The 9071-nt window shown below is 51.3% G+C and overlaps 1 protein-coding gene across 2 annotated transcripts in view; it reads right to left on the minus strand.

Moving 5' to 3' along the window:
• The window catches only part of ALDH18A1 (aldehyde dehydrogenase 18 family member A1), a 37086-nt gene extending 33829 nt beyond the window's left edge, over nucleotides 1–3257 (minus strand). For both annotated transcript variants that reach the window (XM_079794354.1, XM_079794353.1), the window contains exon 1: nucleotides 3118–3257. The gene's annotated coding sequence lies outside the window, so the exon portion shown is untranslated. The remainder of the gene's footprint in view (nucleotides 1–3117) is intronic.
• Nucleotides 3258–9071: the final 5814 nt, after the last annotated feature.

Here is a 9071-nt window from a genome sequence, read left to right on the forward strand (position 1 = left end):
GTAAATGGCAATTAAGGATTATGAATGTTTTGAGTGACAAAAAAAATCTTTAAGGTATAGTGTTTATCTTCACTACGATTCCTATACCACTGGGGAGTCTCCAACAGATTAAAAACAGATCCAACAGCCCGGGCTGGGTAGTTCAGTTGGTTAGAGCATTGTTCTGATATGCCAAGGTTGTGGGTTCTATAGAGAGCTCCTGGGAAGGCACATGGGCATTTCTTGAATGCACAAAATCTCCTTTGTCTTGACTTTTAGTAAAACTTCCTGATTTTTGCTGTATAAAATAAACACGCTGTATTGGCTCTGGGTCCCTGTCCCTGTTCCTGTCAGAGGACAGTGGTCCCACCCGGCCCCAGCCTTTTCCTTCTATCTCTGTGTCTGTCTCTTTCTTTCATTTTCTCAATCCCCAGCAGCCCCTACTCAGGAACCAGACCGCTCTCTAGCCGCGTTGGACACTGAAAAGAGAGAAATATTTACAGGTTCAATCTCTGGTAATGACACAAATAAGAAGCAACCAATGAATGCATCAATGAGTGGAACAACAAATCGATGTTTCTCTCTCTCTAAAATAATCAATAAATAAAATTAAATTAAAAAAAAAAAAAAATCCGATCCAACATCCAACAAGAGCTATCTCTACCTTCTGCTATTACCCTCAACAGACCTCCAAAAACCACATACGTGACATGTCAGCTTGATTCCTGCAGACACAAGAGGAGGAAAGACCAGAGGATGCTGCCACGTCTTTCTTCCTGCCATCCACAGGAAGCTAAAGCACATTCTTACATCCCTGGGAGGGAGTGGTAATGTCCCCAAGTGGCTGGCGTTTTAAATGACTGTGGGCACACCCCAAGAAGGGATGTGCCCACAGTCAAACCTCTTAACTTGAGGTTTCTACCTGGCTAGAAACCTCAAGTTAAGAACATGGTGGTTGTGGGCATTTTCCCACCCTAGGTCAAACTTAAGGCTTTAGCCAAAGAATAATTTATTTCACAAAATGGGGAGCTCCTTCCTATACATATACAGAGAATAAACCACTTATTGTTGTAGCTGGTTCATTGCTGCTTTCACAAGATAAGAAAAATACTGCCCCTTCTTTGCTAGCTGGGGCCTCCTTTCAACTTTTGCTCTATGGATTAGTGAACATATTCCTACCCTCTTAAATGTGCCTCAAAGACTAGCATTTAGGCCCATGGTGAAGAGAAATAAGGAGTAGAGTGTACTGTTCTTCAATGTATACTGTACCAAGGCACAAAAAGGAGAGAGAAGAGATTGGCAGGATACATCTGTTGTAAAAAATATGGCATCTAATAGGCAATAGAAAGTGCTAAGTGCTGTCGTTATTGACTTCTGTGTTTGTGACAATCTAGAAGAGAAGATCCCAAAAGAAAATTATTTGCATAATTCTGAAGCATGATATGAGCCTATGGTCTGTTTGCTTCTTGTGTAATTTCCTTCAGTAATTGTTGCTAAACAATTATTTCCAAATGAATTCTCAAAATACTCATAGATGAGCCAAAAGGTAAAATAATCAAGTAGTGACATTAAAATTCCAGTTCCATCTCCTTCATGAACCTTCTCCAGCAACTCTAGCATTCAAAGTTGGGCATCATCCTACAGGTTATCTTTTAACTGGCTCCTTGTATTACTGTTGCTTTTCCCAGCGAGATTATAAACTGACAGCATGGTAAATAGGATGGGAACATGGGCTTTGAAGTTGGAGAGATTTGCGTTCAAGCTCTGTACTTGCTAGCTGCGTGCCTTTTAGAGGATTACTTAATCTCCTTCTATGCCTCCATTTCTTCCTTTGAAAACCAGGGTCAATAACAGTAAGGACCTCATACGATTATTGTGAGAATTAAATGAGACAATGCATGGAATGCCTGGGTACAACAGACGGTCAATAAATGTCAGTTTTCCTCTTCCTGTCTTTTAGGCACGAATGGTATCTTACAACCATTTTCTTTATTTCCTTCAGGACCTGGCACAGGCACAAATAATTCTATAAATATTCTCTGATGGATATAGTCACAATTACACTTATGGACTGTTCAGCCCTCTCTTATCTAAGAGTAACTGAAAGCTCTGCATGTTTAAGGTCACTAAGTTATTAGGATGAAGACTGACCTGGAAACCACCCTCCTGGCCTCTCCCCTGCACCACACAGCCTCTGATCGACCCCTTCCTCATTGCAATGGATGGTTCACCCTGCCGGTTTATTATGCCCTTAAAGAGCAGATAGCTGATTCCAGGGAGCAAAGGGTATACCGTGTGCCTGTCTGTGTCTAGACTCAACGTCATCAGTTGAAAAGAGTTTCCATGTTTTGACTCAGGACGTTTCTCAAGTACCTTTTCATAGGCATAGGTTCTAAGCAGAAAGCTCTTATCCTATTGACCTGGACGGAGAACTGAGCTTTAGTCCTAACAGAAATACAGGCTCGGCATATGGTTCACTTCAAGACAGAAAGATCCGACGATAAATGTCACCGTCTTAGAGAGCGGGAATAACCGGGGCGGCGGGGGTGAGTGGGAAGGTCTGGGTGCTCCCTGTTAGGCCAGGAACTACTCACAGACCACATGCCATCCTGCAAAGGGCCGTCGTGAGCCGATGGGGGGCGGGGGGGGGGGCTGGTTTTGAGGGGAGGATCGCGAAAGCCAGGCGGGCCACGGGGGACTGCACACACAGGCCCCTGAGGTCAGCGTGCGGCCAGTTACAAAGTGGGTAAACCCGACCCCGAGGCAGGTGCACTGGACCGGAAGGGGTCCGGCCAGCCTTCCAGCATCTGCCTGGACCAGTTCCTCCATTTGGGTGGCCAGCAAGGCCGGGTACCCTAGGTCCCCGCAGACCCGAGCCTCCGCGCCTCCAGCCATATGGACCGCGCCGGGGCCGCGTGCACCCCCGGGCGGCCCGGCCCGCCGCCCTCCCTCGGCGCGAGCCCACGCCCACTCGTGGGCCCGGGCCACCCGGCTCCTACTAGGGCGGCGCTCCCGCATCCCCCACGGCCGCCCGCGCCCGAGCACGCACACCTTCCCCGCCTGGGCGCATCAATCCCCGCAGCGGCGCGGGCGCCTCGCCATCCCTGCGGTCCCCGCCGCCCGCCGCCCGCCGCGTACCTGCCTCACCGCAGCGCGCCCGGCCCCGCCGCCCCTCCCGTAGTCCACACGGGGCCGATTCTGGCGCCGGCTTACTGGCGTCTTTCTTCCGTCCACGTCCCGCAAGATGACGTTACGTCAGCGGCGTAGGCGTAGAGCCAGGCCGCGGTGCCTCCGCTGTTGACGTGGGGCTAGGGGCCGGCCCGGGGCTGCGCCGCGGCGACGGCGTAGGCGCCTTCTGAGAATCCGCCCTCGCTCCACGTGGCGGGCCCCGCCCACCGGAGCCGGGGCGGCCGGCGGGGGCGGGGCTGGAGTTCTCCGGCCGAGCCTCCACGTCCCCGGAGGAGGGCCGCCAGGGGGCCTTCCCGGGAGGCAGGAGAGAGGCGTTGGTGCCTCAGCTGCTGGTGTAACTCGGTAGGTGCGTTTTCCAGTGTGGGTTTCACACACCTCCAAAATAGGTGGACTCTAGGTACACATTTAGAGCCCACAGCCCCGGCAAACTTTTGCTGTTTAAATGGGAAACATTTTGGCACTGAGATAAAATGATTTGCCCCCTAATCGTCTGGAGGTTTTCCCCAAGGGTCCCAGCCCAACGCTTGCTCGGCAAGGGCATTGGTGAGGATATTGCACTTGAATAGCTGTATTTAATCCTAGACAATTGGAACTATTTCAAAGGCGAATGAGGATCCACCCTAAAAATTAGCGCTCAGGCTCTCCCTCTCTACTTCCCGCGCGTTGCTCAAAGGGCACACACATTCCTGCACCGGCTGGGACTGAGCGCTGGGCGCCAGGGGAGGGGAGGAGAGGCCGCACTTGAGTGGAGTTCGGTGACAAGGAAGCGCTCTGGCCCCTTCCGTAGTTGTCCCTAAGAACATTGCTGAGCCTGTTTATTCATTCAACATTGGCTCCTAGGCATTCCCCAGGAGTGGAGAAAGACACTGTCCCCTCCCCAATGAGTTCACAGCCTCTGGGAGAGAGAGATCCGTGAGCAAATGATTATAAGAGTTGAAAGATGAAATAGAGGGCCGGAGACCATGGGATACCAGGACACAGGCTTTATTGGCGATCACCCTGCCGGCCGTCTTCCAGAAGGGAAAAGGGCTTGAGAGAGAGAGAGAGAGAGCTTGAGAGAAAGAGAGAGAGAGCTTGAGAGAGAGAGAGAGAGAGAGAGAGAGAGAGAAAGAGAGGGGGGGAGAGAGGGGGAGAGAAGGAGAGAGGGAGAGAGAGAGGGGGAGGGCTTGAGAGTGGAGAGTGAGAGAGCATGCTGGGGTGAGAGTGCCTTTTAAGGGGAGGAAAAGAGGGGACGGGGCTTAGGGCACTCAGCACACGCTGATTGGTGGTTTCATGTAAGGCACATGATTAGGCACCTAGGGACTTAGGAATTGGGGGCTTAGGGTATATGGCAGGTGCTGATTGGTGGTTCAATGTACAGTCCATAAGGTGTTCAGGAATGACCGGCTGCAGGTGGAGTTTACATCATACTCCGTCCATCAGTTGGGGGAAGGGAGGATCTATCATTCCAGGCTTTTGCTAATATTAAAAAAAATTGAGTCCGGGCAGGGTCAGGGGATGAAGGTCTGTCTTCCATAGCTACTTCCTGCTGAGAGGGGGCGTCGTTAGGGGCATCTACCCGGGGTCTCAAGGGTTCTGGTGTTAGGTTCTGAATTCAGTGCCAGATAGATCTCTCCCACCTTCTGGTTGGCGAACGCCTGCATTCTGTTCTGCAAAAGACTAGAAAACAGCGCATGAGAAAGGGGGTTAAAGAGTAAAATTAAGAGTATAAATACCAGTGGGCCTAATAGTGGGAGGAGCCATGGGGTAAGTGAGCGAAAAACAGGTAGTGTTTTCCATGCTGGACAAGGGGTGCAGCAGCATGATTTCCCCAAGGGACTGGTTGGTGAAGTCTTGAGAGCGAAGTCTTGTTGAATCACTTGGGAGGTAAAAGCTGGTCCTGAGGCTGCCACAGCATCACTTGTCTGGTTTTGCTGTTTTTCTGGACCTGGAGCTGAAAGACAACTGAGACCTAGATATTATTTTTAGGGGGGAAAAGAGTAGGGGTCTCAGTTGCCTCACTAGTGATATGAAAGGGGAGAAAAGGTTACCCTGGGGGTGAGGTTCTTGTTTTTTGCCCCTTGCTGGGCATCCACAGACAGGGTTTCAAAGTATGGGTAGAGCAGTGGTTAAGCTCCCTGTGGCAGTTCCAACTCCTGCTGTGATGCTGAGGGTTAGGAGGAGAGGGATGATCTGGACTGCCCTTTTGTGTCAGATATGATGGGTTACAGGGACAGGTAAAGACTGATTATTGGGGCTGCATCTACATTGGGTGAGAGATAGATGAAAGTACAGGTTCCTGTCCAGTTGATGGGGAGCCAGATGTATGTGTTTTCCCCACAGGGTAAGAAAAATCCCTATCATGGAGACAAGCTGAAAGGTGTAGGGAGAAGAGGTGGACTAAAGGGTATGAGATTCTTTTTTCTAGTTCTGCACTCCAAGCTGAGAGAGTAGTCACCATGGCGCTACCAATAAGGGGTGACAGATGAGTGATTGAGATTGTATTGCAGTGAAAGTGGGAGGGAAAGGGAAGGAAAGGAGTAGTGAGAGCCAGGGACCTGGATGGTTGGATAAGAGATTAGACACTGAATATTCTGGTTTAGCTTAAGAAGTATCCAGCAACCTTGTCCTGCCAGGCTTGGAGACTGAAGCCTCACTTTCTTGCTGAGAGTTCCTTCTTCCTTTCTTTCTACTTTCCTCTGTTCCATCTCATCACATGCACAAACCTTCACAAAAACCTTCACAGTTTCAAATTAGCCTTCAAACCTTCCTTCTATGTCCTTCAAAAATGCATAACCATGCCTCAGACCTTCTATTAAGTATTTCTAAACATGTCTAGCAATCAATGTTTCAGTATTGTGTGCTAGAAAAGGCAGCGAGGGAGGGAGCAGGCTCCGCAGCCAGTTCCCAGGATAGCCAGGCCTCTAGCTGCTTCAGTCCCAAATGGCCACATTCTTCCTACAGATAATGATCATAGAGGAGATAAGGAGATAAGGCGTTTACAGTCCAAGGAATGGCTTGGCCTTTTGGGGTGAGAGAGTGAAACTGAGATAGGTGACTGTGGTTTGGGACAACTGGGTTTTAAGAGGGGATGCATGGTAGCCCTGGCCGGGCACCAAGGTAGAATGAGAAAAGAGTGAGCGGGGGAATTTAGTAAGATGCAGTGTAGACGTGAGGTGGCTAATGGCTGTGAAACTGATCCGTCAACCCCCATAATAGAGACTGAGGAGTGGACAAGGGTCCCAGCGAATTTGGAGAGGGCAGAATAAGTGGCCCTAGTGTCAATTAAGAAGGAGATCGGCTTACCTGCCACCACAGTCGTTACCCGAGGCTCTGTCCTGGTGATGTAAGTCTGTGGGGCCCTGTTGGGGCCTGGGCAGCTTCTTTGGTGGCCAGTCCCAGGAGGTCTGGGAGTTCCAAACCGGATCCAGAGGGCGGCCATGCTGGACTGGCTGAGGCCAGACCGGAGGAGCCAGACTACAGTCTGAGTTCCAGTGTCCTTCCCTTCCGCACCTTGGGCAGGGCCCAGGCGGGGGTCTCGGGTTTTGAGCAGGACTTGGCCCAGTGTCCTTCCTTGCTGCATGTGAAGCATGGGTCCGGAGGAGGCTTAGCCCCTGACTTACCCGCGGTTGGAGGACCGGCACTCCGTTTGGGGTTCGTGAGAGTGGTGGCTAGGAGCTGGAAGGCTCCCTAATGGGCCTGAGCCTTGGCCTGATCTCGACTTTGATTTTGGATTTGGGTCTCCTTGTCTCTATTATTAAAGACCTTAAAGGTTAGGTTAACGAGGTCTTTTTGAGGGGCTTGTGGACCTGCAGTTGCGGCATATGTCGGGGAGTAAAGGTGGTCAGGTCAGTGGAAAAAGAAACCTGAGATGCCTCTCAATCTGTGAGGCTGGACATAGAGAATGGGACATGGACTCAAAGAGTGTGCCCTCAGTTCCTGCTGCCTTCCTCAGGGGCAGAGTGGACGCGAGAGTAGAAGAAGCTGTTGAGGAAGGCAGTCTTTGGGCCTGAGAATGAGTATTAGATGGAAAGGCTGTTTTGGAGCTCAGGTTCTCAGGATTTGGGCTCTCAGGGACTGGGGAGAAGGCGGCTGCTGGTTAAGAGGGTCTGAAGAGAAAGAGCCTAGGCGTTTTTCAATTTGAGAAAGGTCAGAGAGTGAGAAGGGAAATGGCCAGCCACCTGTAAATTTGTTTGCTGGAAGCCACAGGAGCGGAGATTAGGTGGAGAGCACAGGGGAAGGTGGGGGGGTTAGAATTCTCAGAGGTAGAAATGCCCCATCCTGCCTCCCATAATGAGGGCGGGACCAGGAGGGGCTTTGCAGGGAGACTGAGGACTCAGGAAGCGAACACCCTGAGGGAGAGGAAGGGCCTGTAAATGCAGCCGCTGCCGCTGCCGCTGGTCAGTGGGCGGGACCAGTGAGTGTAAAGGAAAAAAAAAAAAAAAGTTAAACGTACTCCCGGAGTCCTCCAAGGACTCCTGCACTCCGGGGATGACCTGGGGAAAAAAAGTGCTTAGTCAGAGAGGGACAGGTTTAGGATTGTAAGGAGGTGGCGAGATTGAGACACGTGGAGAGAAATGATCCACTGGGTTGAAAGAGTCAGAAGACAGGGAAAGGGGTTTGAGAGGGCAAAGAGGACTTCACGAGGAGGATCAAGCGAGGGGGGGAGAGCGGAAGGGGGGGGAAGCCTGTTCGTAGGAATCTCAAACGCTTTCCAATCCGGTGGCAAAAATTATCTAGATCTCGGAGGATATTGGAATTTTCAGGCCACAGAGAGACATTGTCGAGTTTATATTGTGGCCAGGTAGAGCTTCTTTGAGGTTACGAGAGGGTTTGGATTGAGAGGTTCCCATGACCGGATGGAAGGGCCAACGAGATGTTGGGGAGGAAAGAAGAAGCGTCCTTCTTCTCCCTCAGCCAACCCGAGAGAGAGAGACGAGAGAAGGTTTCAAGGTCGTCACCCCGATACCTTTCCCGTAGAGACGAGCAGAGTTTTCCCGGCCAGGCGCCTGGGCTTTCGAGAAGACGTGAAGCCGAGATTTCGGGAAAACTCCGAGGCCCTTCCAGGTCAAGGGAACGAGAGGGAGAGTGGGGGAGGGGGGGTCCCTGAAGCCTACCGGTTAGAAGAAAGCGACGAGATTCCCACGTGTCCTGGTATGGCAGGGTTCGAGAAGTGTTCTGAGCAGGCCAATCGACTCAGAACCATGCCGCCGAGCAGAGCCAGAGCAGGAGTCAGAAGCTCGGGGCTAGGTTCGAGGATAGTCCATGCTCACCCAGTTTCGGCACCATGATGAAAGATGAAATAGAGGGCCGGAGACCATGGGATACCAGGACACAGGCTTTATTGGCGATCACCCTGCCGGCCGTCTTCCAGAAGGGAAAAGGGCTTGAGAGAGAGAGAGAGAGAGAGCTTGAGAGAAAGAGAGAGAGAGCTTGAGAGAGAGAGAGAGAGAGAGAGAGAGAGAGAGAGAGAAAGAGAGGGGGGGAGAGAGGGGGAGAGAAGGAGAGAGGGAGAGAGAGAGGGGGAGGGCTTGAGAGTGGAGAGTGAGAGAGCGTGCTGGGGTGAGAGTGCCTTTTGAGGGGAGGAAAAGAAGGGACGGGGCTTAGGGCACTCAGCACACGCTGATTGGTGGTTTCATGTAAGGCACATGATTAGGCACCTAGGGACTTAGGAATTGGGGGCTTAGGGTATATGGCAGGTGCTGATTGGTGGTTCAATGTACAGTCCATAAGGTGTTCAGGAATGACCGGCTGCAGGTGGAGTTTACATCATACTCCGTCCATCAGTTGGGGGAAGGGAGGATCTATCAAGAGTGTGTGATTAATTCCAGAGGAAGGGATGCCCAGGGATTCAGGCAAGGCTTTAAAAAGAGAATAGACATTCGAGGTGTGTTTTGTGGGACAAGAAGTAAGCAGTTCATCTA

Source organism: Cnephaeus nilssonii (assembly GCF_951640355.1).
Source record: "Cnephaeus nilssonii genome assembly, chromosome: 16".
Taxonomy (NCBI): domain Eukaryota; kingdom Metazoa; phylum Chordata; class Mammalia; order Chiroptera; family Vespertilionidae; genus Cnephaeus; species Cnephaeus nilssonii.